The 26,912-nt window shown below is 40.1% G+C and overlaps 1 pseudogene; it reads left to right on the top strand.

The window, feature by feature from the left end:
- The first annotated feature begins 6,092 nt into the window (after nucleotides 1–6,092).
- Nucleotides 6,093–18,839, top strand: LOC120570965 (annotated as a pseudogene).
- The last annotated feature ends 8,073 nt before the right edge of the window (nucleotides 18,840–26,912 follow it).

Raw genomic sequence — 26,912 nt, 5'->3', positions numbered from 1 at the left:
CTTTTAGCGTGTATAGAGCCAACATATCTCCACCAGACTCCAGGTAAATAATCAGGACTTTTAGTGTGTATAGATCCAGCATATCTCCACCAGACTCCATGTAAATAATCAGGACTTTTAGCGTGTATAGAGCCAACATATCTCCACCAGACTCCATGTAAATAATCAGGACTTTTAGTGTGTATAGAGCCAGCATATCTCCACCAGACTCCATGTAAATAATCAGGACTTTTAGCGTGTATAGAGCCAGCATATCTCCACCAGACTCCGTGTAAATAATCAGGACTTTTGATAGTTTTTATTTAGTTTCTGTCGACTTTGAATGAAGTGTGTTTCACGATGAGTAAAGTCCTGATTATTTAATTCAATTCAATTCAATTTTATTTATAGTATCAAATCATAACATAAGTTATCTCGAGACACTTTACAGATGGAGTAGGTCCAGACCACACTCTATAATTTACAAAGCCCCGACAATTCCAACAACTCCAGTAATTCCCTCAAGAGCAAGCAGTGCGACAGTGGCGAGGAAAAACTCCCTCTTGGGAAGAAACCTCGGACAGACCCAGGCTCTTGGTAGGCGGTGTCTGACGAGCCGGTTGGGGGTGTGATGAACAGTGGCGATAGTAGTCACATTAATAATGGAACAGTGACTGGATGTAGCGGGAAGCTGCAGGGTTCAGCAGGACGCAGCATGACATTGCAGGGCATCGCTGAGCTCAGCAGGGAGTGCAGCAGGACCACGGCGACAGCTGCAACCAGGATCTTGGTGCCAATGTTCTCCAAGGAAATACGCTGGGGGAAAAAAGCATAAGGACTCCGGGGAGTAAACTCCCCAGAAGCTAGGATTAGTAACAAGCATTTCTGGGACGGGCTGCACACAAATAGTAATAGTAATAGTAACAGTAATAGAAAGGGAGAGGAGAGAGCAGCTCAGTGTGTCAAAGGAAGGAAGTCCCCCGGCAGTCTAGGACTATAACAGCGTAACTATAACAGGTAACTAAGAGAGACAGGTCATAAGGAGAGGTAGCTTTTTCGGGCTTAGAACTCTCTCCCTGCCGGATCTGGCTGTGCTGGCCTGCCTCCCTCTACTTTGTTATGTATTATTAATCTAACAATTATGAAGAGAAGCAGTTGGGCCAGTTAGGTGAACACTACAATTCCTCACTCCCTAACTATAAGCTTTATCAAATAGGAGAGGTTTAAGTTCATGCTTGAATGAGGTGACAGTTTCTGCCCCCCGAACCCAGATCGGGAGCTGGTTCCATAGGAGAGGAGCCTGATAACTGAAGGCTCTAGCTCCCATTCTACTTTTAGAGACTCTAGGTACCACCAGTAACTCTGCATTCTGGGAGCGCAGTGCTCTAGTGGGACAATAGGGTATTAGGAGCTCTTCTAGATATGATGGTGCTAGACCATTTAGAGCTTTGTAGGTCAAGAGAAGGACTTTAAACTCAATCCTGGATTCAACAGGAAGCCAATGCAGAGAAGCTAATACAGGAGAAATATGATCTCTTTTCTTAGTTCTTGTGAGAACACGCGCTGCAGCATTCTGGATCAGCTGGAGAGTCTTAAGAGACTTATTTGAGCAACCTGACAGTAGGGAATTACAATAGTCCAGCCTGGAAGTAACAAATGCATGGACTAGTTTTTCAGCGTCGTTTTGAGACAGGATATTCCTAATTTTGGCAATGTTACGAAGATGAAAAAAGGCTGTTCTTGAGGTTTGTTTTAGATTGGCATTAAAGGATATATCCTGATCAAAGATAACTCCTAAATTTCTAACAGTGGTGCTGGAGGCCAGGGCAACACCATCCAGAGTAGCTATATCTCTAGATAATGAAGTTCGGAGGTGTTTAGGGCCCAGCACAATAACTTCAGTTTTGTTAGGGTTTAACATCAGAAAATTATAGGTCATCCAGGATTTTATATCCTTAATGCACACACACACACATACAGACACACACATACACAGACACACACACACACAGACTCACACACACACACACACACACACACACACACACACAGCTCGGCCCAGTGCTTTCTTTGATAAACTGTTTTTCTCAGACGTGATTCCGAGTTTTTTGGAAAGTTTGTAAGAAATGTGAGAAGGTCCCACAGAGTCTGGTGGAGCACACACACACACACACACACACACACACACACACACACACACACACAGACACACACACACAGAGACACACACACACACAGAGACACACACACACACAGAGACACACACACACAGACAGAGACACACACACACACACAGACTCACACACACACACACACACACACACACAGGTACTGCTGTCTGATGGGAAGGTCTACGAGTCGCAACAAACGGCTTTATTAACGGCCAATAATTAATAATTCTCTAAAGCTTAACTGGTCCAAAATCAACCTTTTTAAGAAGAATAACTTCTGGGTGGACAGGCTGTGAGAAACTGACGAGTTAAGAGCTGAGAAATAATCCCAAATGATGCAGAATTAAGCAGAATTATCCACAAAAGTTTGTCTGTATTTGTGACTGACCTATAAGGCATTAGGGGATATTTCCTGGCTGTTAAAGGGATACTTCACCGATTTAGCATTCAGCTTTGTATCAGTAGAAACCCGATAGTATTTCTGAATGACCGCTGCCTCCCTCCCTCATGTCCCCCTGAGACGGAGATTTCTGCATTTGGGGCCTGGAAAAATCTTCCGATGACGTAAAAAACGATTTTTGCGTCATTGGAAGAATTTTTGGGCCAGAGGCAAGGACTACAGCCAGTAGTAGGATCTACTTCCGTATGTTTTCAACACGCCTAAGAGGCTGGACTGCCGAGTCTGGCCGGGTATTCCGAATGAAAACGACTGTCAGCCATCTTGAATCTTCGCTAAACAGGCTTTTGTTTTCAGCAGAAAACATTTACAACAATTATCTGCATTCAAACTACGGACGTGGTACCACCGGGATACATCGGTACAGATCGGAGAATATGGAGGAAACGTTATTACAGACGCAATACCGGCACACTACGTGAGCTTCGCCTCGCACGGAGACCAGCGGTGTCGCTCAATGCGCTTGCGGCCGGCTAGGGGACATCCTCATCGGCTAGGTGGAAAGCTCGCTAGCTGTCCACCTGTCCCAGCCATCCTGCTTGCAAGTGTCTGCTCATTAAACAACAAGCTGGACTACATCCTCCTTCAACGAAACTCCTGCTGTGTTTTTGTTGTTGTGGAAACATGCCTGAACAACAGTGTACCGGAACCGGGACTATCCAGCTACCAGGCTGCTCTCGCCGGCCCGTGGAGGTGGACTGGTGTAGAAATAAAATCCAACTAGCTACTGCTAACTGCTGGTGGAGCTTGTGACTGTTAAATGCCGACCATTCGACATTCCACGCTAATTCACGGCTGTGTTTATACTCTGTGTTTAGCTACACCAATGCTAGTATGCGTTAGCTGAACTTTACGGATCCTGCTTGCAAGTGTCCGGTTCATTTAGACCACAAACTGGACTACATCCAACTTCAACGCACACCCCAACGCGGAGTTCAGAGACCGTTGTGTTTTTGTTGTGGAAACATGCCTGAATAGTGTACCGGACTGTCCAGCTACCAGGCCTGCTAGCCCTCCGAGCTAGAGATGCTCTGTCGCCAGGTAAAAGAGGTGGGCTGTGTTAACACCGAGTGGTGCAGAAATGTGGTGATTTGTATCCATTTAACTGCTAACTGCTGGTGGAGTTTGTGACTGTTAAATGCCGACCATTCTACATTACACACTAATTCACGGCTGTGTTTATGCTCGGTGTTTACAGTCCACCAAGCGCTAATGCTAGTATGCGTTAGCTGAACTTTACGGAGCCTATAAAGTGTGTGTACTAAATGTAGCCTGTTTCGTATGTCGTTTTTATATAATGTCGTTTTTATATAATGTCGTTGAGTCACGATGAAACGTTGTTTCATGTATATGGTTGAAATAAAACACGCTTGAGTTGAGTTGAATGCCTCGGTCTGTCTGTGAAGCGGTAGGCGTGGCTTGGGAGTGGACTCAATGCAACGAAGCAGGTGCATTCTGGGATTTGGTGTTTTTCATCCATATAAGACCAAAACACATTTTCTGGCTTTTCTCGGCCTAGAAGTCACCAATTAAATTTTTTTTTTCACATTTCTACTACATAAGTGACCCAATTTAAAGATATATTCAGCTTTCCAGCGGTGAAATATTCCTTTAAGTTTCACTCAGGTGTTTGAGAGAGATAAGAACCAGTTATTGTTAAAGGGGCAAGCTTAAATAAATTTGATGGAAAAATGATTCATTGCTAATTTTTTATATATCCAGACTAAAATGACACAGTTCATGTTTTTTTTCCAAAATATATTTATTTTCTAAGTTACACTCTGTATCTCCCGAGATACATTGCCCATTTAGGGTAACAATTTGCAATGTATTCTTTTTTATTATAGTTCATATGACAACTTTTAAAACATTTCATGAACAATTAATTAGCTAAATTATTTGTGTGTGTGTGTGTGTGTGTGTGTGTGTGTGTGTGTGTGTGTGTGTGTGTGTGTGTGTGTGTGTGTGTGTGTAAAATAGAGAAAGTATTGGTAAGGGGGGTTCCCTTCCCTCTTCCTTCCACTCATTTACTAACACACATCACCATAACACACATCATGTGGACACACAGATACAATATGTACAGCAAAACCACTACATCTTTCACCTAACAATTTGAAATACTCCTCTAATCATGACCTAAACATCTTCCCTCGTTATTCTGGTTTGCTTGTTTATTCTGCTTCGGCCCTTCCTCGGCCTCATCACTAGAGCTGCCATTCAAATTGTCACTGCTGCTGTTGTCATCCTCACACTGTCCCTCTGTAGGCCTATACAGCTCATCTTCCTCGACTTCCTCACTGGATCCCTCCTCTAAATCTGATGAACCATCAGGTGGCAAAACTACAGACTTCACCTCTCTCTTTCTTGTACTGTAGAAACTGCTGACAGAAATTCCCTGAAAACGTGTACACTGTTGAATTCATCAATAATACACATTTGAGAGTAAAATAAAACGGTAATCAAAGTTGCACACCTTTATACTATTCAATATCTGTAGAGAACAGGCCTCAAAACATAAATATATCTGTGAGTGATCAGCCCTGTTAAATACCTTTTGATATGGGCAATGTATCCCCCAAGATACAGGCATTCAATGCCTGATAATCAAAGTTGTGAGAAGATTATTTTAAAAATTTCCACAAGAACATGTAAAACTATCCTTAAAAAACTATTTTCTAAAACTATATTCTCTAAAATATCATAATCGTGGAAAATATAAAAACACTTACCTCATGGAAAGTGTCTTTGTTCACGTATGCTGCCATTTTGGATTTTGATACAAATGTTTTGAATGTTGGCATAAAATCACATGACCTGATTAAATTACCCATCACCCCATCAGTGTTTCTCATCAACTGCAACCACATAATGCCCCTCCCCCCATAGCTCCTTCCCCTACAGCCTGTTAAATGACTGTATCCCCCAAGATACAGAAACTCTTTAAGGGTCACTTTATATTTTACTCTGATTCTGTCAAGGACTGTGGTTGAATTATTGTCAACAATATAAACTTTTATTCAACTTAATGAAGAGATATTTCTTTTATTTTAGACATGTATTTTACCTAAAGGTGTCATATTATTCAATATCAATTGAGGAAGAGGTTCAAGGAATGTCCCTGATGAACAGAAAGTTAAGCTGAGTCATAAAATTGGTTCAGGCCTTCATGGGTTAAAGGTGCAGATAAGCAGGAACACAGGAAAGGTCACGGAAAGGGGAAGAGGAAGAAAAGCACGCTGGCTTGCAGACTGCAAAATGCAACCGGGTGCATCAGGACACATTTTTGGCATTCTTCTATTGACATTATATGTATTGGGATATACTATATTTTTCCCTGTCATACTAATGGTAGTATGGGCATTGCAACACACCCAGTCTCTCTCTCAAAGCGCTCCTCTTGGAGGAATGAACAAAGCTTGATAACCCCTCCCTCCTCTTTCTCTCAAACACAGCCAGCTCCACTCTGTGATCATATTTCCTTGTTCCCTCCCCTTCAGAGCAACAGTTTGCAGATGGGTGGAACCAACATGCTGGGGGAAGTACAACAGCATATCACATGCTTTTATTACATCACAGCTGAGACTAGTCTCACTTCTCAGGAAGTGAGACACAAGACAGTCAGACAGTCGTTGTCACTGAGCGAGAGGTGAAATGGCGCAGAAAGGAGTTCAGCTGGACCGGGAAACCTTCTCTTGTTCCATCTGTCTGGATCTACTGAAGGATCCGGTGACTATTAACTGTGGACACAGCTACTGCATGAACTGTATTAAAAGTCACTGGGATGAAGAGGATCGTAAGTACAGCTACAGCTGCCCTGAGTGCAGGAAGACGTTCACACCGAGGCCTGTCCTGCTGAAAAACACCATGTTGGCAGCTTTAGTGGAGGAGCTGAAGAAGACTGGACTCCAAGCTGCTCCTGCTGATCACTGCTATGCTGGAGCTGAAGATGTGGCCTGTGATTTCTGCACCGGGAGAAAACTCAAAGCCATCAAGTCCTGTCTGCAATGTCTGGCTTCTTACTGTGAGAAACACCTCCAGCCTCATTTTGAATCAGAGACATTCAAGAAACACAAGCTGGTGGAGCCGTCCAAGAAGCTCCAGGAGAACGTCTGCTCTCGTCATGATGAGGTAATGAAGATTTTCTGTCGTACTGATCAGCAGCTTATCTGTTATCTCTGCTTAATGGACAAACATAAAGGCCACGACACAGTCTCAGCTGCAGCAGAAAGGACTGAGAGGCAGAAAAAGCTCGAGCGGAGTCGACAGACCATCCAGCAGAGAATCCAGGACAGAGAGAAAGATGTGAAGCTGCTTCAACAGCAGGCGGAGGCCATCGATCCGCGCCGACGCATAAAGCAGTGGAGGACAGCGAGAAGATCTTCACCGAGCTGATCCGTTTCCTGAGAAAAGAAGCTCTGATGTGAAGCAGCAGGTCAGATCCCAGCAGAAAAGGGAAGAGAGTCGAGTCAAAGAGCTTCAGGAGAAGCTGGAGCAGGAGATCACTGAGCTGAAGAGGGAAGACGCTGAGCTGAAGAAGCTCTCACACACAGAGGATCACAGCCAGTTTCTACACAACTACCCCTCACTGTCACCACTCAGCCAATCAGCATCCAGCATCCATATCCGTCCTCTGAGCTGCTTTGAGGACGAGACAGCGGCCGTATCAGAAGTCAGAGATAAACTACAGGACGTCCTGAGAGAGGAGTGGACAACCGTCTCACTAACAGGGACTGAAGTGGACGTTTTACTGCCACAACCAGAGCCCAAGACCAGAGCTGGATTCTTAAAATATTCACGTGACATCACACTGGATACAACAGTCTTATTCTAGTCACCCAGACAGATTCACTGACTGGCCTCAGGTCCTGAGTAGAGAGAGTCTGACTGGACGTTGTTACTGGGAGGTGGAGAGGAGAGGAGGAGTTTCTGTAGCAGTCGCATACAAGAATATCAGCAGAGCAGGGGGGTCGGAGGAATGTAGATTTGGACAAAATGACAAATCTTGGGCGTTATATTGTGACAACATCAGTTATACATGTTGGTCCAACAATGTCCAAACTCCCGTCTCAGGTCCTGAGTCCTCCAGAGTAGGAGTGTACCTGGATCACAGTTCAGGTATTCTGTCCTTCTACAGCGTCTCTGAAACCATGACTCTCCTCCACAGAGTCCAGACCACATTCACTCAGCCCCTCTATGCTGGACTAATGGTTTTTTGTTGTTATGGAGACTCTGCTGAGTTGTGTAAACTGAAATAGACAGAAGTCATTTAAGGGTTAAATTCTGTCATTCTGAGTCATTTATTTATTTAAAAAAAAGGAAAACTTCTCTAAATTGCAGCTTGTTAAATGAGAATATTTTCTGGTTCCTTCATCCTCCGAGGCTTTTTCTGCATTTTGTTGCTTTTTAATTTTTTGACTCATTCAAGACTTTTGTTGATGTTTTTTAGGGTGGTTTTTATTGAAAGCTATTTGGACGCTACAACAACACACACACATGGACACACACACATACGGACACACACACACACCACACACACACAACTCACACACCACACACACACACACACACACACGGACACACACACACACACACACACACCACACACACACACACACACACAACACACACACACACACACACACACACACACACACACACACACACACATGACACACCTGACACACAACACACACACACACACACACAGACACATACACACACACGCACACACACACACACACGACACACACACGGACACAAAATACTAGGTGGACACACACAAACTACACACACACACAATGACACACACACACACACACAAAACACACACACACACACACACACAAACACACTGAACACACACACACACACACACACACACACACACACACACACACAAACACAACACACACACACACACACACAACACACACACACACACATATACAAAACACACACACACACACACACACAAACACAACACACAAAACACAAAAAAACACACACATACACAACACACACACACACACACACACACACACACACACACACACACACACTCTGCTGAGTTGTGTAAACTGAAATAGTCAGAAGTCATTTCAGGTAAAATTCTGTGTTTTAACTCTTAAATAATATAATATTTTATTTAGTCTCCATGTTTGTAGCTGAGAGATGATTGTTGTCTTGTTTCATTTTGTTTATATCGCTTGGTTTCTTTTTCACTTTTTTTTTCTTTTATAAAACATGTCACTTTCTTCGATATCTATTCTGCTTTTCTAAACGTTTTTGTAACATTTCTTTGGTGTCCTTTGTTTACATGTATTGAGGTTTTAGAAGTGATGAGATGATTTCTGTGTGTTGATGAAAACCATTCGGGAGCCCCAGCAGCGCTTTCTGCTCAGTTGAGATCTGTTATTTTACCTTTGATTGTGTAAAAAAAGACGGATATGTTAAAAAAGATCTTTACCGAGATGATCTGGAGATATTAGCTGTTTGTTATTCATGTATTTCTCCATCGAAGTACCGGGACAGGAAGATGTCTGTTAAATAGCGATGTCTTAATAGAGTGTATAAGGGTGTTTAAAGAGCAATGTGCAGGTTATACACCCTATATAACATAGTGTGTATTAATGATAAACAACTATACTTTCAAAACTGGAGGAATATATAACCGCAATAAACTATATTTGAGAAAAATTGTATAAAATAAACTTCCAACAACAACGAAGAAGGAAGCTTGGAGGGAGTCTTCAGTTCATGCTCAAATTACAATAATGGATGAAGAAACCGAGCCTCCAACTGTGATAGCATGTATGGGATGGCCCACAGGCCTATAATTATGAGCCTCCTAGAAGAGATAAGAGGGGAGAAGGGGAGGAACAATGGGCAGAAGAGAGAAGTAGAGTTCTGCTAACCAGTGGCTTAATAGGGCAAGTGACTTTGTGAGTTACTGTGTAGTATGGTGGCTAACTCTGGTTCTATCTAGGGCTAGTACATTGGTGTTATACAAAAAATCTGCTTTAGCAAACATTACTTTCAACCATGTTTTTAGATTAAACATACATGTAGATTGTCTTAATTTAAGCAGCAACGCTTTTGTCTTGGATATTCTACAACCAAAGATTTTAACGCCAGACAGCTGTGGAGTCCATCAGAGCCACGGATGTATTAAGAGAAGCAGGTGCACTACACTAGCACATAGTCGCTTTGTTGGCTAGGAGTTTAGTGCGGAATTATGTGAGGTGTGCGTCGTTGGACAGGCATGTGTGTTGTCAGAGGTGGATGCCTACTGGGCTCTAGTTGAGGGTTTAGTCCCCACGAACATACTACCTGCCTGACACCTCCATCCCGGCCTTGATGCCGCTGCCTCAACCCGTCTTCGCGTCGCAGGTCACCTCAACTTCAGGCAGGAGTATGGTCCTCTCCCAGCCAACAGACCAGAGGATGTATTAGACCAGACTAATTTATAACACTGTTATATTATTATACACTTCTATTATAGTCGTAAGTTTGTTTTCTAAACAAATACACTATCAAAAATAATTAATGTACATACTGTAACTACTTATATATAGCCATATTCTACTGCTCTTCATACTATTCCTCCTGCACATACAGTACACTTATTCCTACGTTACCTTTCTGCACTACAATGGTACTGTTGCCACACTGCACATACTGTGCTTATATGGTTCATACTGAATATCCATAATTTATTCAGTTTTTCTTAAATTTATATTCTGTTAATAACCTGCATATATATCTATAATCTCTACTACTATGTTACTCCTACTACATTGCACATACATCTGTACATGTTCATTACTAAAACTTATACAATTTGATTTTGTTTCACTTCTGGTTGGACGAAACTGCATTTTGTTGTCTTTGTACTTGTACTCTGCACAATGACAATAAAGTATAATCTAATCTAATGTGCATTATTGATGCTGAGGGATTAGCAGATTTTTAAACTCTGATGTGCATACATACCTGTATGGAATAGAATAACTGAAAATGTTACATCAAATAAGTCTATCACTCTTGATCCTATTGACTGTTAACAGGATTATCAATATCAACATTGCACCCCTATCATTTTCTAGGGAGTTCCGGACACAGCCTACAGGCAGGTGGTCCGATAGACATATGGGTTTCTGGGCAGGAGATCAGGAAGGTGATACCAGCTTGTGTTGTGGCCGCAATCAGGAGGCAGTTTCCAGAGGAAGGGAGGCAATCAATAATTATATTTTTTTTTTCACAAATAAACACAATCACAAAGTGTCTTGTTGTATAAAATGTATTCATAATTTCATTGATAGTAAGTAGGAGGTTGGGCAAGTTACTTCCAAAATGTAGTTCATTATAGATTACTAGTTATTGTCATTTCTCAGAGTAATTAGTTATATTACAGTCTCTGAATTGTAAGCTTTACACACTTTTGCATTACTTTAGTTTGACTTTGCAGGTAGCTTTGTGAATTTCACCACCAGATCAATAAAGTCTCATCTTTGTCAACTTTAAATACATCATAACAAGAGTTCTCTCAAGACACCTTATACACAAGATAGAGATTTGGACAAAATGACAAATCTTGGGCATTAGATTGTAACAACAACAGTTATACATTTTGGTCCAACAATGTCCAAACTCCCGTCTCAGGTCCTGAGTCCTCCAGAGTAGTGGAACCTGGATCACAGTGCAGGTATTCTGTCCTTCTACAGCGTCTCTGAAAAACATGACTCCTCCACAGAGTCCAGACCACATTCACCTCAGCCCCTCTATGCTGGACTAACGGGTTTATGGTTTGGAGTCTCTGCTGAGTTGTGTAAACTGAAATAGACAGAAGTCATTTAAGGGTTAAATTCTGTCATTCTGAGTCATTTTTTATTTAAAAAAAAGGAAAACTTCTCTAAAATGCAGTTTGCAGCTGTTAAATGAGAATATTTTTCTGGTTATATAGACACTTTTTTTCACCCTCTTCTCTCTCTCTCTGTCTCTCTCTGTCTCACACACACACATACCTGGTGTGGAAATAAAAAAAAAAAAATGAACCAAAAACATAAATAATCAGACTGAGCATAAAAAATTTAAAGTTGCATGTTGAGTATGAAAACTCTTGTTCATTACATTTTAATTCACAAATTGCAAACGCTTTTTTTATCCTTTTTGCAGAACTTTATATATCCCCTTTTTTTCCAAAAAACAAAACACATTAAACAAAACCAGCAGAGGGAATGCTGGTAAACATGCAATTGTTTTCTAATCAGCAATAAATATAACAATTTCTGATCAACCCATATCAATTGCATGTTTAAAATAACATACTGGTCAAAGCCCCGCCACACATAACTCAACCCACCCCGTCCCGGTTATTGTATACCCGCCCACTTCGGGTTAGGCCCGAGTCCGAGTACAGATACAGATCCAGATCATTCATATGGTGAACAGATACAGATACAGTTGCAGTTGCTGAATGTAACTAATAAAGTAACTTGTAATCGAACCCCGTTACTTTTAAAATCAAGTAATCTGTAAAATTAAGTTACTTTTAAAGTAACTCTGGCAACACTGGATGCAGGACACAAGAGGGCTCCTTCATCCTGCTAACCAGGGGTGTAGTGGAGGTTACAGCCCCTCAGCTCTCTTTTGCTGCAGCTTTTAGTTACCAACATGTTTTCAGGCTGATAAAAACTTTTATAATAAACATTCCACCCCTCCGCCCCTTTCTCGCGAAAGCCCGAAAGCGTCTTTGCTAGTTTAAGACCGACACGGACAGTTACTTCACTTATTGCGCAAATCCTCCGCCATGATAAGAAATGCTTCCAAGGTCCAAACCTCCGCGGTTTTAAAGGGAATGGAAAATGACCCTCTGATTGGTTTATTGCATGTTTGCGCCCAAAAACACACACCTATGAAATAATGAAACTCCATAAACACGCTTCGCCCTTTGGCTGCCGAAGCCGCTTAAGCCTGGCTCACACTACCGGAGTTTTGTGTGTGTTGAGCTTGAGCTCTGTTTTAGCTACAGAGTGAGACCTCGCGCAACTGTTGTAACATCTTTTGTTGGGCCCCACCCATTGCGCGCTCAGTAGCTAGGTAAGGGCGACTAGCCAGTCAGAAGCAGAGTATGAGGGGGTGTCTCCTGACCGGAGTAGCTAGGTAAGGACTACTAGCCAGTCAGAAGCAAGTAAGTGAGGGTGTGACCTGACAGTACCTAGGTAAGGACTACTAGCCAGTCAGAAGAAGAGTATGAGGGTGGGCCCTGACAGTAGTTAGGTAAGGACACATAGCCAGTCAGAAGCAGAGTATGAGGGCGTGCCTTGACAGTACCTAGGTAAGGACTACATGAGCTAGCTAGCTGTTTCTCTAACTTCAATCAGTACAAGGCAGGATTAGCCGGGAGACTTCTTCTAAACGAGGACACACTTCACACTTAGTGTGGAATACCTGCAGAACAGGGACATGGAAGTAGTTCTTTGGAGATTATGGTGAACTAGTGTGTTGTAGCAGTGTGCTTTGCCATTCAGAACGAGCTAGCATGCTACGTTTCGCCAGCCTCATTTCAGCTAGTGTGCGTAAAAGCCGTGGGCAGATTTTGACCAGCTCACCCGAAGACTGAAGGCAGGAAACATTCAGAAACCGTGATCTCACCTCAGAACAGTATGGATGGTTGTTTCTCAAAATGTGTAATAGTATAGTACGAAAATTTCATAAAAAATCATAGTATAGTATGTCAAAAAAGTTATAAAAAAGTCATTATATGTATGTCGAAAAAATCATAAAAAGTCATAGTATAGAATGTCGAAAAAAACATAAAAAGTCATAGTATAGTATTTGGAAAAAAATCATAAAAAGTCATAGTATAGAATGTCGAAAAAATCATAAAAAGTCATAGTATAGTATTTCGAAAAAAATCATAAAAGTCATAGTATAGAATGTCGAAAAAATTCATAAAAAAAGTATCATAGTATAGGATGTCGAAAAAATCATAAAAAAGTAAATGTATAGTATGTCGAAAAAAGTGATAAAAAAGTCATAGTATAGTATGTCGAAAAAATTCATAAAAAAAGTCATAGTATAGTATGTTGAAAAAAATCATAAAAAAGTCATAGTATAGTATTTCGAAAAAAATCATAAAAAGTCATAGTATAGTATTTCGAAAAAAATCATAAAAAAGTCATAGTATAGTATGTTGAAAAATACCAAAAAAGTCATAGTATAGTATGTCGAAAAAATTCATAAAAAGTCATAGTATAGTATGTCGAAAAAATTCATAAAAAAGTCATAGAAATATTTTTTGAAAGAAGTGATAAAGAAGTCATAGATGGAATAATAATGAAGGATGACTTTATTTTCCGAGTCCACCAGATGGCGCTCTCTGTTCAACAAATGTTTGAGAATACACTGAATTGCAATGACGCTTTTCTCTTAAACCCAAGACCCCCACCTCGTGGGCTCAGAAAATAAAGAAAATGGTTCACGAGCTTCATTTGGCCATCACTATAGTATAGTATGTCGAAGAAAGTGATAAAAAAGTAAATGTATAGTATGTTAAAAAAGTCATAGTGTAGTATGTTCAAAGAAAAGTTATAAAAAAGTCATAGTATAGTATGTCAAAAAAAGTTATAAAAAAGTCATAGTATAGTATGTCAAAAAAAGTTATAAAAAAGTCAGAGTATGTCGAAAAAATTCATAAAAAAGTCATAGTGTGTGTAAAAATTCATAAAAACGTCATAGTATAGTATGTCGGAAAATATAAAAAAAGTATATGTAGTATGTCAAAAAAGTTATAAAAAAGTCAGTAGTAGTATGTAAAAAATAAAAGTCATAGTGTAGTATGTCGGAAAAATTCATAAAAAAGTCATAAAGAGAAAAAACATGTAAAAATGATAAAAAAGTCATATTAGATGAAAAGGTAGTAAAAAGTCAAAGTGTAGAAGGAAAAAATCATTAAAAAGTCATAGTATAGTATGTCAAAAATATTCATAAAAAGTAAATGTATAGTATGTCGAAAAAGTCATAGTATACATAGTACAGGCCAAAAGTTTGGACACATCTCATTCAATGTGTTTCTTTTATTTTCATGACTATTTACATTGTAGATTATCACTGAAATAATTTTTTTTGCGATCGAAAAAATTCATAAAAAAATCATAGTGTAGTATGTCGGAAAAAATTCATAAACAAGTCATAGTATAGTATGTCGGAAAAATTCATAAAAAAGTAAATGTATAGTATGTCAAAAAAAGTTATAAAAAAGTCATAGTGTAGTATGTCGAAAAAATTCATAAAAAAGTTATAGTATAGTATGTCAAAAATATTCATAAAAAAGTAAATGTATAGTATGTCAAAAAAATTCATAAAAAAGTAAATGTATAGTATGTCAAAAAAAGTTATAAAAAAGTCATAGTGTAGTATGTCGAAAAAATTCATAAAAAAGTCATAGTGTAGTATGTCGAAAAAATTCATAAAAAGTCATAGTGTAGTATGTCGAAAAAAATCATTAAAAAGTCATAGTATAGTATGTCAAAAATATTCATAAAAAAGTAAATGTATAGTATGTCGAAAAAGTCATAGTATACATAGTACAGGCAAAAAGTTTGGACACATCTCATTCAATGTGTTTCTTTATTTTCATGACTATTTACATTGTAGATTATCATTGAAATATTTTTTTTATGAAAAAAATTCATAAAAAAATCATAGTGTAGTATGTCGAAAAAAATTCATAAACAAGTCATAGTATAGTATGTCGGAAAAATTCATAAAAAGTAAATGTTAATAAAAAAGTTATAAAAAATCATAGTGTAGTATGTCAAAAAATTCATAAAAAAGTTATAGTATAGTATGTCAAAAATATTCATAAAACGCAAATGTATAGTATGTCAAAAAAATTCATAAAAAAGTAAATGTATAGTATGTCGAAAAAATTTTAAAAACAGACAGTATAGTATGTCAAAAAAGTCATAGTATACATAGTACAGGCCAAAAGTTTGGACACATCTCATTCAATGTGTTTCTTTATTTTCATGACTATTTACATTGTAGATTATCACTGAAGGCATCAAAACTATGAATGAACACATATGGAATTATGTACTTAACAAAAAGTATGAAATAACTGAAAACATGTCTTATATTTTAGATTCTTCAAAGTCGCCACCCTTTGCTTTTTTATTAATAAGAGAAAACATTCCACTAATTTAACCCTGACAAAGCACACCTGTGAAGGTAAAACCATTTCAGGTGACTACCTCATGAAGCTCATTGAGAGAACACCAAGGGTTTGCGAGTTATCAAAAAGCAAAGGGTGGCTACTTTGAAGAATCTAAAATATAAGAAATGTTTTCAGTTATTTCACACTTTTTTGTTAAGTACATAATTCCATATGTGTTCATTCATAGTGTTGGTGCCTTCAGTGAGAATCTACAATGTAAATAGTCATGAAAATAAAGAAACACATTGAATGAGAGAGGTGCAATATATTATATATATATATATATATATATATATATATATATATATATATATATATATATATATATATATATATATAAGCCTGCAAATATTGTTAACAAATTAATAACATAACTAATTAATACTGGTCGGGACTGTTCAGACTGAACACTTTTCAATACTCATCTGTCTTAAGTGAAGCAGCAAACATTCAGTGTAAGAGTAAAAACATGACATAATATTATTTATAATAAGTTTATTTGATTCACAGCTGCTCACATATAGTGTTTTTGCCTTTAAAGGTTATTAAACTATTAGTAATTATTCTGCTGCTTGTACCCTCTGAACTGAAATCCATCTGGAAACAAACTAAACTGGAATTAAATAAAGAAGAAGTCAGAAAATATTAGAGTTGTGTAATGGCAAAATTACATTCAAGCATGATTCTTTTATATTCTTATCTTATTTCTGTTTTAGTTTCACTCACGATGCTGAAAGTGAGTTTATCTCATTCTCACATGTTGATTCTGATTCTCACTAAACTACCGTGAGCAGATCGGACGAACTTTTTCATTTTTAAGTCCCAAAAACGCCATCGCCGTCTAAACGAAAGGCACATCTGATAAAATATTTTGCAGTTTTCACTTTCGAGCGTTGCCATTATGAACAGGGCCTAAGTTTCACTCAGGTGTTTGAGAGAGATAAGAACCAGTTATTGATAAGGTCACTTTATATTTTACTCTAGTTCTGTCAAGGGCTGTGTTGAATTATTGTCAACAATATAAACTTTTATTCAACTTAATGAAGAGATATTTCTATTATTTTTAGACATATATTTTACCTAAAGGTGTCATATTATTCAATTAATAGTATAAGTATATCATGCTTTCTGTTTGTATGTGCTCATTGCAAAAGAAGCTGTGTGCAGTCAGTTGAGGAAGAGGTTCAAGGAATGTCCCTGATGCAACAGAAAGTTAAGCTGAGTCATAAAATTGGTTCAGGCCTTCATGGGTTAAAGGTGCAGATAAGCAGGAACACAGGAAAGGTCACGAAAAGGGAAAAGGAAAAAAAAGCACGCTGGCTTGCAGACGCAAAATGCAACCGGGTGCATCAGGACACATTTATGGCATTCTGTATTTGACATTATATGTATTGGGATATACTATATCTTTCCCTGTCATACTAATGGTAGTATGGGCATTGCACACACCCAGTCTCTCTCTCAAAGCCCTCCTCTTGGAGGAATGAACAAAGCTTGATAACCCTCCCTCCTCTTTCTCCTCTCAAACACAGCCAGCTCCACTCTGTGATCATATTTCCTTGTTCCCCTCCCTTTCCAGAGCTACAGTTTGCAGATGGGTGTAACCAACATGCTGGGGGAAGAAACACCAGCGTATCACATGCTGTTATTACATCAGAGCTCAGACTAGTTTCATTTCTCAGGAAGTGAGACACAAGACAGTCAGACAGTCGTTGTCACTGAGCGAGAGGTGAAATGGCGCAGAAAGGAGTTGAGCTGGACCCGGGAAGCCTTCTCTTGTTCCATCTGTCTGGATCTACTGAAGGATCCGGTGACTATTCCCTGTGGACACAGCTACTGCAAGAACTGTATTAAAGGCTTCTGGGATGAAGGGGATGAGAGGAAATGTACAGCTGCCCTCAGTGCAGGCAGAGCTTCACACGGAGGCCTGTACTGGTGAAAAGCACCATGTTGGCAGCTTTAGTGGAGGAGCTGAAGACTGGACTCAAGCTGCTCCTGCTGATCACTGCTATGCTGGAGCTGAAGATGTGGCCTGTGATTTCTGCACCGGAGAAAACTCAAAGCCATCAAGTCCTGCCTGGTGTGTCTGATCTCTTATTGTGAGAAACACCTTCAGCCTCATTCCGATGTAGCTCAGTTAAAGAAACACAAGCTGGTGGAGCCGTCCAAGAAGCTCCAGGAGAACGTCTGCTCGTCATGATGAGGTGATGAAGAATTTTCTGCCATACTGATCAGCAGCTTATCTGTTATCTCTGCTCCGTGGATGAACATAAAGGCCACGACACAGTCTCAGCTGCAGCAGAAAGGACTGAGAGGCAGAAAAAGCTCGAGGTGAGTCGACAGACCATCCAGCAGAGAATCCAGGACAGAGAGAAAGATGTGAAGCTGCTTCAACAGCGAAGGAGGGCCATTGATCGCGCCACCCGATAAAGCAGTGGAGGACAGCGGAAGATCTTCACCGAGCTGATCCGTCTCCTGGAGAAAAGAAGCTCTGATGTGAAGCAGCAGGTCAGATCCCAGCAGAAAAGGGAAGAGAGTCGGAGTCAGAGAGCTTCAGGAGAAGCTGGAGCAGGAGATCACTGAGCTGAAGAGGGAAAACGCTGAGCTGAAGAAGCGCTCTCACACACAGAGGATCACAGCCAGTTCCTACACAACTACCCCTCACTGTCACCACTCAGCCAATCAGCATCCAGCATCCATATCTGTCCTCTGAGCTGCTTTGAGGACGTGACGTAAGTGTAAGTCAGGGGAATAAAGCTACAGGACGTCCTGGAGAGAGCCGTCTCACTGACAGGGACTGAAGTGGACGTTTTACTGCCAGAGCCCAAGACCAGAGCTGGATTCTTAAAAATATTCACGTGACATCACACTGGATCCAAACACAGCACACACATATCTGTTATTATCTGAGGGGAACAGGAAAGCAACATTCATGAGTCAACAACAGTCTTATTCTAGTCCACCCAGACAGATTGCTGTCGTGCATGTCCTGAGTAGAGAGAGTCCCTGACTGGACGTTGTTACTGGGAGGAGGTGGAGAGGGAGAGGATTTTATGTAGCAGTCGCATACAAGAATATAGCAGAGCAGGAGTGCGTGGAGGAATGTGGATTTGAGCGTGAAATGACAAATCTTAGGGCGTTATATTGTGACGACAACAGTTATACATTTTGGTCCAACAAAGTTCAAACTCCCCGTCTCAGGTCCTGGGTCCTCCAGAGTAGGAGTGTACCTGGATCACAGTGCAGGTATTCTGTCCTTCTACAGCGTCTCTGAAACCATGACTCTCCTCCACAGAGTCCAGACCACATTCACTCGGCCCCTCTATGCTGGACTAACGGTTTATTGTTGGTCTGATGGAGACTCTGCTGAGTTGTGTAAACTGAAATAGACAGAAGTCATTTAAGGGTTAAATTCTGTCATTCTGAGTTTTTTATTTTAAAAAAAGGAAAACTCTCTCTAAATTGCAGCTTGTTAAATGAGAATATTTTCTGGTTCCTCTCCACCGAGGCCTTTTTCTGCATTTTGATGCTTTTTAATTTTTTGACTCATTCAAGACTTTTGTTGATGCTTTTTGATACATTTTCAATGTTTATTTACAGTGGTTTTTATTGAAAAATGCTTTTTACGCTACCCACACACACATGGACACACACTGACACACACACACAGACGGACACACACACACACAAACACACACACACTCTCTCACACACACACACACGGCCACACACCCGTACACACACACACACACACACACAGACGGACACACAACACACTCTCACACACACACACATGGACACACCGCGAACACACACACACAAACACACACACACTCACAAACACGCACACAAACGGACACACACACACACACATAAACAGGACACACACACATACACACACAATGACACACACACACACAAACACAACACAAACACACTCTCACACACACACACACACGTGGACACACACGGACACACTCACACGGACACACACACACCCAGACAAACACACACGTGGACACACATGTACACACACACGGACACACACATGGACACACATGTTCACACACTGACACACACACAATGACACACACACACTCTCACAACCACACACACAGGTGGACACACATGTGTACACACACACGGACACACACTGACACACACACACACATGGATACACACACACATTCAAACTCACACACACACACACACACACAAACACTCTCTCACACACACACACAAACACACTCTCTCACACACACACACTCTGCTGAGTTGTAGAAACTGAAATAGTCAGAAGTCATTTAAGGTTAAATTCTGTGTTTTAACTCTTAAATACTATAATAATTATTTAGTCTCCATGTTTGTAGCTGAGAGATGATTGTTGTCTTTTTCATTTGTTAGCTAGCAGATGGATTAAACACGATTAAAATGCTGACAGCTAAACGGTGGTAAGTGTGATTTATTTCATAGTATAGGATCCAACAGCAGCATGTTAAGCGGTTCTGCTGCCCGTTGTTTAGCTACTTGTCTGAAGAACACAGACGGTGCCGTGGGTGCATTCAAAGTTGTTGTAAAATACCCTTTTGCCATGGTGGTTGTTTTTGTCGATTCAACAGCAATTTACTAGTGAAATACGTTATTGTTATGTTATAGTTATTACATTATTATTAAATCATTTAATTTTGACCATATGGCCTAAAGTTGTTTCCCCTTAATTAGGTTTTTGTCCATTTGGCTTTGTCTGTCAACAAACAAAACAAACCAAAATACATGTTTCAGTACAGTTTCTGGGAAGATGATAGAAACTTTTAGCCTTGTGTCACTTACAATGCACTGAATTATTAGCTGATTTATAAAACAAATGTTAGATTTTATATCTATACCTATCTATAAAATGACTTGAAGAAGATACTATACAAAATACTAACTTAACCTTGTCTTTTCCCCTTTTTAGTCATTAAGTCTGATGGCTGAAAAGAAACCCCTTATGGCAGCACTTCACCCAGCCAACACCAAAACAAAGAAATGCTGCTGGTTGCTACTGTGTGTCAGCACTACTATCACTGCATGAAAAGTGGGATTTCCGTCCCCGTAAAACTGTAAACACCAGAAATCCCCCTAATTTTCGGCAGTTATCGACCAATTTACAGGCGTAGTGAACGTCACGTTCGTCTGTCACATATGCCACATATTGGGGGGAAACGAACCATGACGGTATGTTGGAGAGCCCCCCCGAGGTGTTAAAGGATCTAACAGAATATGAATAGGAGCCTGGCCAGAGAACGTCTGGCCTGGCTGGAATTTCCTCACTCGCTATTGGATGGAAACCACTACTTTTAAACAAGAAAAATCTCTGCGTGATTGGTTCACAGGTCTGTCACGGGTTAGGCTATTGGTCAACCTGGGCCATCCTTATTATAATAATAAAATTTTATATATATATATATATATTTATTTATTTATGTATTATATTTTTATTTATTTATACATATATATATTTATTTCATATATGCTATGTTGTATATTCATGTCATGATTATCATAGTTAAAATTATTTGCCAGGAACGTGCTGTTTATTCAAAGATAGAGCTTTATTGACACAAAACACAGACAGAAAAATGCTGCATTAAAAGCATCGGAGACACACAGCACACACAACAAATATCCCTCGCTCCACGAGGAGCAGCACCCGTACACCTAACCCGCGGCCGTTCGAGCTGGAGGTAACCGCAGCATTCGGTCCACGTAGCAGACGTCTGTGGTGCGTTGTCCTGTAGGTCTATGTGGCGCGACTTCCAAATGTCACCTCACCCACAGCCAGCGCATACATCTGTCCCGCTTCCAGCAGCTGTAAAATCAATCAATAAAGACAGTCAGTACTGCGCAATGCACGGCTTATGGACACAACACATCTATGAATGCACCTGAAAAATATTCACATTAACCAAACGGATCTAGTCTTTACCCTCTTTTCTTCTGGAGCGACTCGAAGCTGAACTCTTCACAGCTTCTGCCCGCGTTCCACATCTGGTTGTTTCTAGCTGAAGCTCCTGCTGTGTCTCCTAATATGTCTTACAGGCAGCTGGAAAACTATTAAATGAGAGTGGCATGAATAAAAAAACTAAGTTACAGTAAAATTAAACAAGGAAAGATGAAAAGTAAAATTACTTACACACAATGGCGTCATTATCAGCGTCATGTAAATCTGGACTGGCAGACAGCTCCGAGCAAATATAGGTCACAGCCTCGTTATGAGGGAGAGGTTAGTCTGTAAAAAACAAACTATGGTTAAGATCGGTATCTATTCGCAATATCTATGTCCTTATACAGAAGAATTAATGAAATTCATTCAATGAAAGCTTATTCTTTAAATCTTACCCTTGCTCCGGTTCGTAGCCTGCTACAGTTTGTCTCGGAGTTGTGAAGACGCGACGACTGCTTCCTGTAAATTACGAGATAAAAAATATACTTTTATAAAACAACATCACCAGCTCAGCTCTGTAATGAATGGCTGCAAAGCAGCCACAGCTCTGTGCTGCTCTCGTTTAAACTTGGTGGGGTTTAAAGCATTACTGCCAAGTCTAAGTAGCCTGTTTAACATCCAAACACAGTCACTGTACGATCAAGAAGGTTAATAAACAGTACAGACTAGCTCGTCGTTTCATTAATAATCATATACTTACGTTGTCTTCTTCTTTTCTGTGAGCGCATCTTTGGAGCCCCCGGAGGTGATATGGGAGAGGGAAAAAAAAAAGCAGCTCCAAACGTCTTGAACAACTCCTGTGTGTTTCCAAGTGAAGTTTGACAGAGTGTAAAGACAACTCTTTACCAGTTGGCCTGAAATATTCCCATATTTCGGAAGTTTTTGCTCCAACTCTCAGACTCATCTCCCCATGTTCACGATTTTTTAAATGGAAGAAGTGAGGCCGGGCAGAGTGATAGAGAGAGACCGTGGAGCAGATTAACCAGCAGGGCGCGAACAGCACTACACTGGTGTGGAGGTGAATTACAGTGAGTTATAATGGATTACTGGGAAATGTTAACAAAAGCACAATTGAAGTCTGGATTATGAGGCCATTTCAGCAGAGCCAACCGCTTCATATGTCATGGAGATGTGAATATGGTGCTGAATTTGCCACTATATTTTAAGAAGAGAAATGATTGGGACCTTGTCGTACAATGACAAAGCTGATATGCTTTATGTGAAGCCCAGTGTTTTGGTGTCGCAGAAAGACTTCTCTTAGAAAACTGTCCAGTGGAGCCTCTGTCTCCATTCCTCCAGACAATGTTGGATGAGCAAGACCAAAGACTGTAGTCATGTCACTATGCTCAGTGGCTGAGCTCTAGGAGACTGTGAATGAATCATGGATTGCACATTTTACCTTGTGTGCAAAGCCTGATTAAAACTAATTGTTGAAATAAATTATTTTGTGTATCTTTTTACATAACATTGGTCATTGCTAATGACATACAAAGTAATTAATCTAGCATACTTCCATTAAATAAATCAATTAAAGCTAAAATTGAAGAGTCTACAATTAGGTTATAACTGAGTCTGATCTATTTTAAGAGATTTTCTTAAAATTAAGTTTTTACCTTTTTAGAAAAATGTCACCTGGGGTAAAACTCCCCTGCTACCCTGATTTGCATTTGTATAGCTCACAGCATTTTCATTTACATGTGAAAGCCTCCCCTAGAATTAGAGGGGAGGGGTCAATGGGGGACAACTGCCAAGCAAGGCCCACATCAATTTCCGACAATTCTCGGCAGTTTTCGGTGTTGCCTGTAAAATTGCCGGTGCAGCCGTAAACCTGAAGTTCCACGACAATCTACAGTGCCGAATACTGACGAAAATCCCACTTTTCATGCAGTGTACGTCTCATAACAGCAGGTGGCGCTTAATCTGTATTGTAATGGTTTAATACCAGGACCTCTCCTAAGTGGAATGCAGCCATCAGTAATGGTTTAATACCAGGACCTCTCCTAAGTGGAATGCAGCCATCAGTAATGGTTTAATACCAGGACCTCTCCTAAGTGGAATGCAGCCATCAGTAATGGTTTTGAATACGCCTGTGCTTTTCCTACTGTGACATGTCAACATGTCTGCCCTGAAGAAGGTCTATATTATTGCTGAAACTTGGAGCCTATTTATGTTTGTTTTGTTTTTGCTGGGAGAAGTTTCTCCTTAAACTTGATTAACTCCAATAGCTATTCATAATGTGGGTACAATAAAATGACATATTTAATTAGAAAATGTCCTGACTTAAGGCTCTGACACACCAACCAGACAGCCGACCGTTGGCAGAAAAGCCAGTCGGACTGATCAGCCTCCCCCGAGTTGGTCCAAAAAGTGCCTCAGAACAGACCGGCAATAACGCTGGCTTGAGCGTACGTTCTGCGTAGAGACGGGTATTACGTCTCCATAGCAGCAGAGCGGCGCTAATCTGTACTGTCGCCCAAGAAATGAAAACCAGCAGCTGATTGGAACGAACGCGCCCGCGTACTTCTCCGGATTTAACAACAGAGCATAATGGCGTCTTCGTTCAGAATACGATCTCATATTGTACTAAAATAGTTCTCCGAAACTTTGAAGAGAGAAATAGGCCGTGATGCAGTTGCTGAATCTGTCTTCATTTCAGATCAACAAAGGTCAGTTTAAAGATTTTCGTCAGATTTTGAGAGAGGCGTTAGTCAGGCTCTCCATTTCCAGGTTAGCCCTCCACCAATCAAATTGGACATTGAGTCCGACTGCCCGCCTTCCGATTCAACAAGTCAAATCGCCCAAATGAAGGGCCACGGCTCCACGACAGACGGCAGCACAGAACACAACGAACAGACTCGAGTCACCGGACTGTCCCACCGCCCGATAATCTGGTTGGTGTGTCAGCCATCGTAAAAGTAATGTAAATGCATATTTCTTTTTGTTTTTTGCCTTTAAAGGTTATCAACCTATTAGTAATTGTTCTGCTGCTTGTACCTACGAACCGAAATCCATCTGAAACAAACTAAACTGGAATTAAATAAAGAAGAAGTCAGAAGATATTAGAGTTGTGTAATGGCAAAATTACATTTAACGCATGATTCTTTTATATTCTTGTATTATTTCTGTTTTAGTTTCGCTCACAATACTGAAAGTGAGTTTATGTCATTCTCACATGTTGATTCTGATTCTCACTAAACTAGCCGTGAGCAGATCCGAGCAGAACTTTTTCATTTTAAGTCCCAAAAACGCCATTACGCCGTCTAAACGAAAGGCAAATCTGATGAAATATTTGTCGTTTTTCACTTGCTTGGCGTTAATGTTAAACAGGGCCTAAGTTTCACTCAGGTGTTTGAGAGAGATAAGAACCAGTTATTGTTAAAGGGGCGAAGCTTAAATAAATTTGATGGAAAAATGATTCATTGCTATTTTTTTATATATCCAGACTAAAATGACACAGTTCATGTTTTTTTCCAAAATATATTTATTTTCTAAGTTACACTCTGTATCTCCCGAGATACATTGCCCATTTAGGGTAACAATTTGCAATGTATTCTTTTTATTATAGTCCATATGACAACTTTTAAAACATTTCATGAACAATTAATTAGCTAAATTATTTGTGTGTGTGTGTGTGTGTGTAAAATAGAGAAAGTATTGGCAAGGGGGTTCCTTCCCTCTTCCTTCCACTCATTTACTAACACACATCACCATAACACACATATAGAGCCAGCATATCTCCACCAGACTCGATGTAAATAATCAGGACTTTTAGCCGTGTATAGAGCCAGTATATCTCCACCAGACTCCATGTAAATAATCAGGACTTTTAGCGTGTATAGAGCCAGCATATCTCCACCAGACTTCGATGTAAATAATCAGGACTTTTAGCGTGTATAGAGCCAGCATATCTCCACCAGACTCCATGTAAATAATCAGGCTTTTACGCGTGTATAGAGCCAGTATATCTCCACCAGACTCCATGTAAATAATCAGGACTTTTGATAGTTTTATTTAGTTTCTGTCGACTTTGAATGAAGTGTGTTTCACGATGATTAAAGTCCTGATTATTTACATGGAGTCTGGTGGAGATATGCTGTATACACGCAAAAGTCCTATTATGGAAGTCGCTAATTTGTGGTGATGGTGATTTGGGGCTGTTTCATGTTAAACTAAAAGGATCTTACTCTTTAACTAAAAGGTCTATCTCTGTAGGGATCCATCCCATAATGTTGTCAGACACTTAGAATAATAATCTGAGTCTGTCAGAACGTTTAGTGGGCGCTAGTAGTAATAACCCCCGTACCTTCGCGCGTGCATTACATCACACGCACGTGCCGTATGGCGTGCCCGCGCTTTGGACTCAAGGATGTTTAATTTATTTATTTTTATTTTTTTAACTTTAAAGTTTTTTTTTTTTTTTTCAAGGTGCGGGTAGATTTGGCTAGTGGGCGAAATCTGCGCGCACATCTCGAAATAACCTACCTATATTTTTATTTATTTTTTTAATTTACAATTTAAAAAATGCAGAAATAAATAAAATCAATAGTCCCCCGTTTTGGGCCCAATGAATGGAAGGCAAAATCCGTGAGAACCAGAACTTTGACTGCATGGAGTGCCCTGCCACAGCTTGTTGAAGTTTTAAAATCATGTATTCCTGTAAAGGGAGTCTGGTGGGGGGTCTTTGTGCTGCGCGCGCCAGAGTGCGTGATGACGTTCTCGTTGGCAGGGCGCATCTGCGTAGGGGCGTATGAAGGTAATTTATTTAGATTTGTGTGAAAGGTTGTTAAAAAGTGGAGTTAAACCTATGAGTAACGGAGTGAAAAGGCAGAGGGAGGGTTAGGTGACAGTCCGTCATACAGGGTGCGGTTTGACCACTTTAAAAGACGTTGCCCTCGGGCTATCTGTCCTCTATTCCCTGACGTTTTTAGCTAGCATCTGCTAGCTAGCTTGTCCTTCGTTTTTTCCTTCCGTCCTTCTCAAACAGACCAATGGTGCATTTTTCTTTTAACTCCCTTTGGGTGAAAGCAGAGGAAGACGTCTTACAACCGTGTCTACTAAGGGTGAGTAAATTAAAGAAGCAATGTGTTATGTTTAAGC

Source organism: Perca fluviatilis, chromosome 13 (genome assembly GCF_010015445.1).
Source record: "Perca fluviatilis chromosome 13, GENO_Pfluv_1.0, whole genome shotgun sequence".
NCBI lineage: Eukaryota > Metazoa > Chordata > Actinopteri > Perciformes > Percidae > Perca > Perca fluviatilis.
The sequence above is the reverse complement of the archived record's forward strand: the minus strand, read 5'-3'. Positions and strand labels throughout refer to the sequence as shown.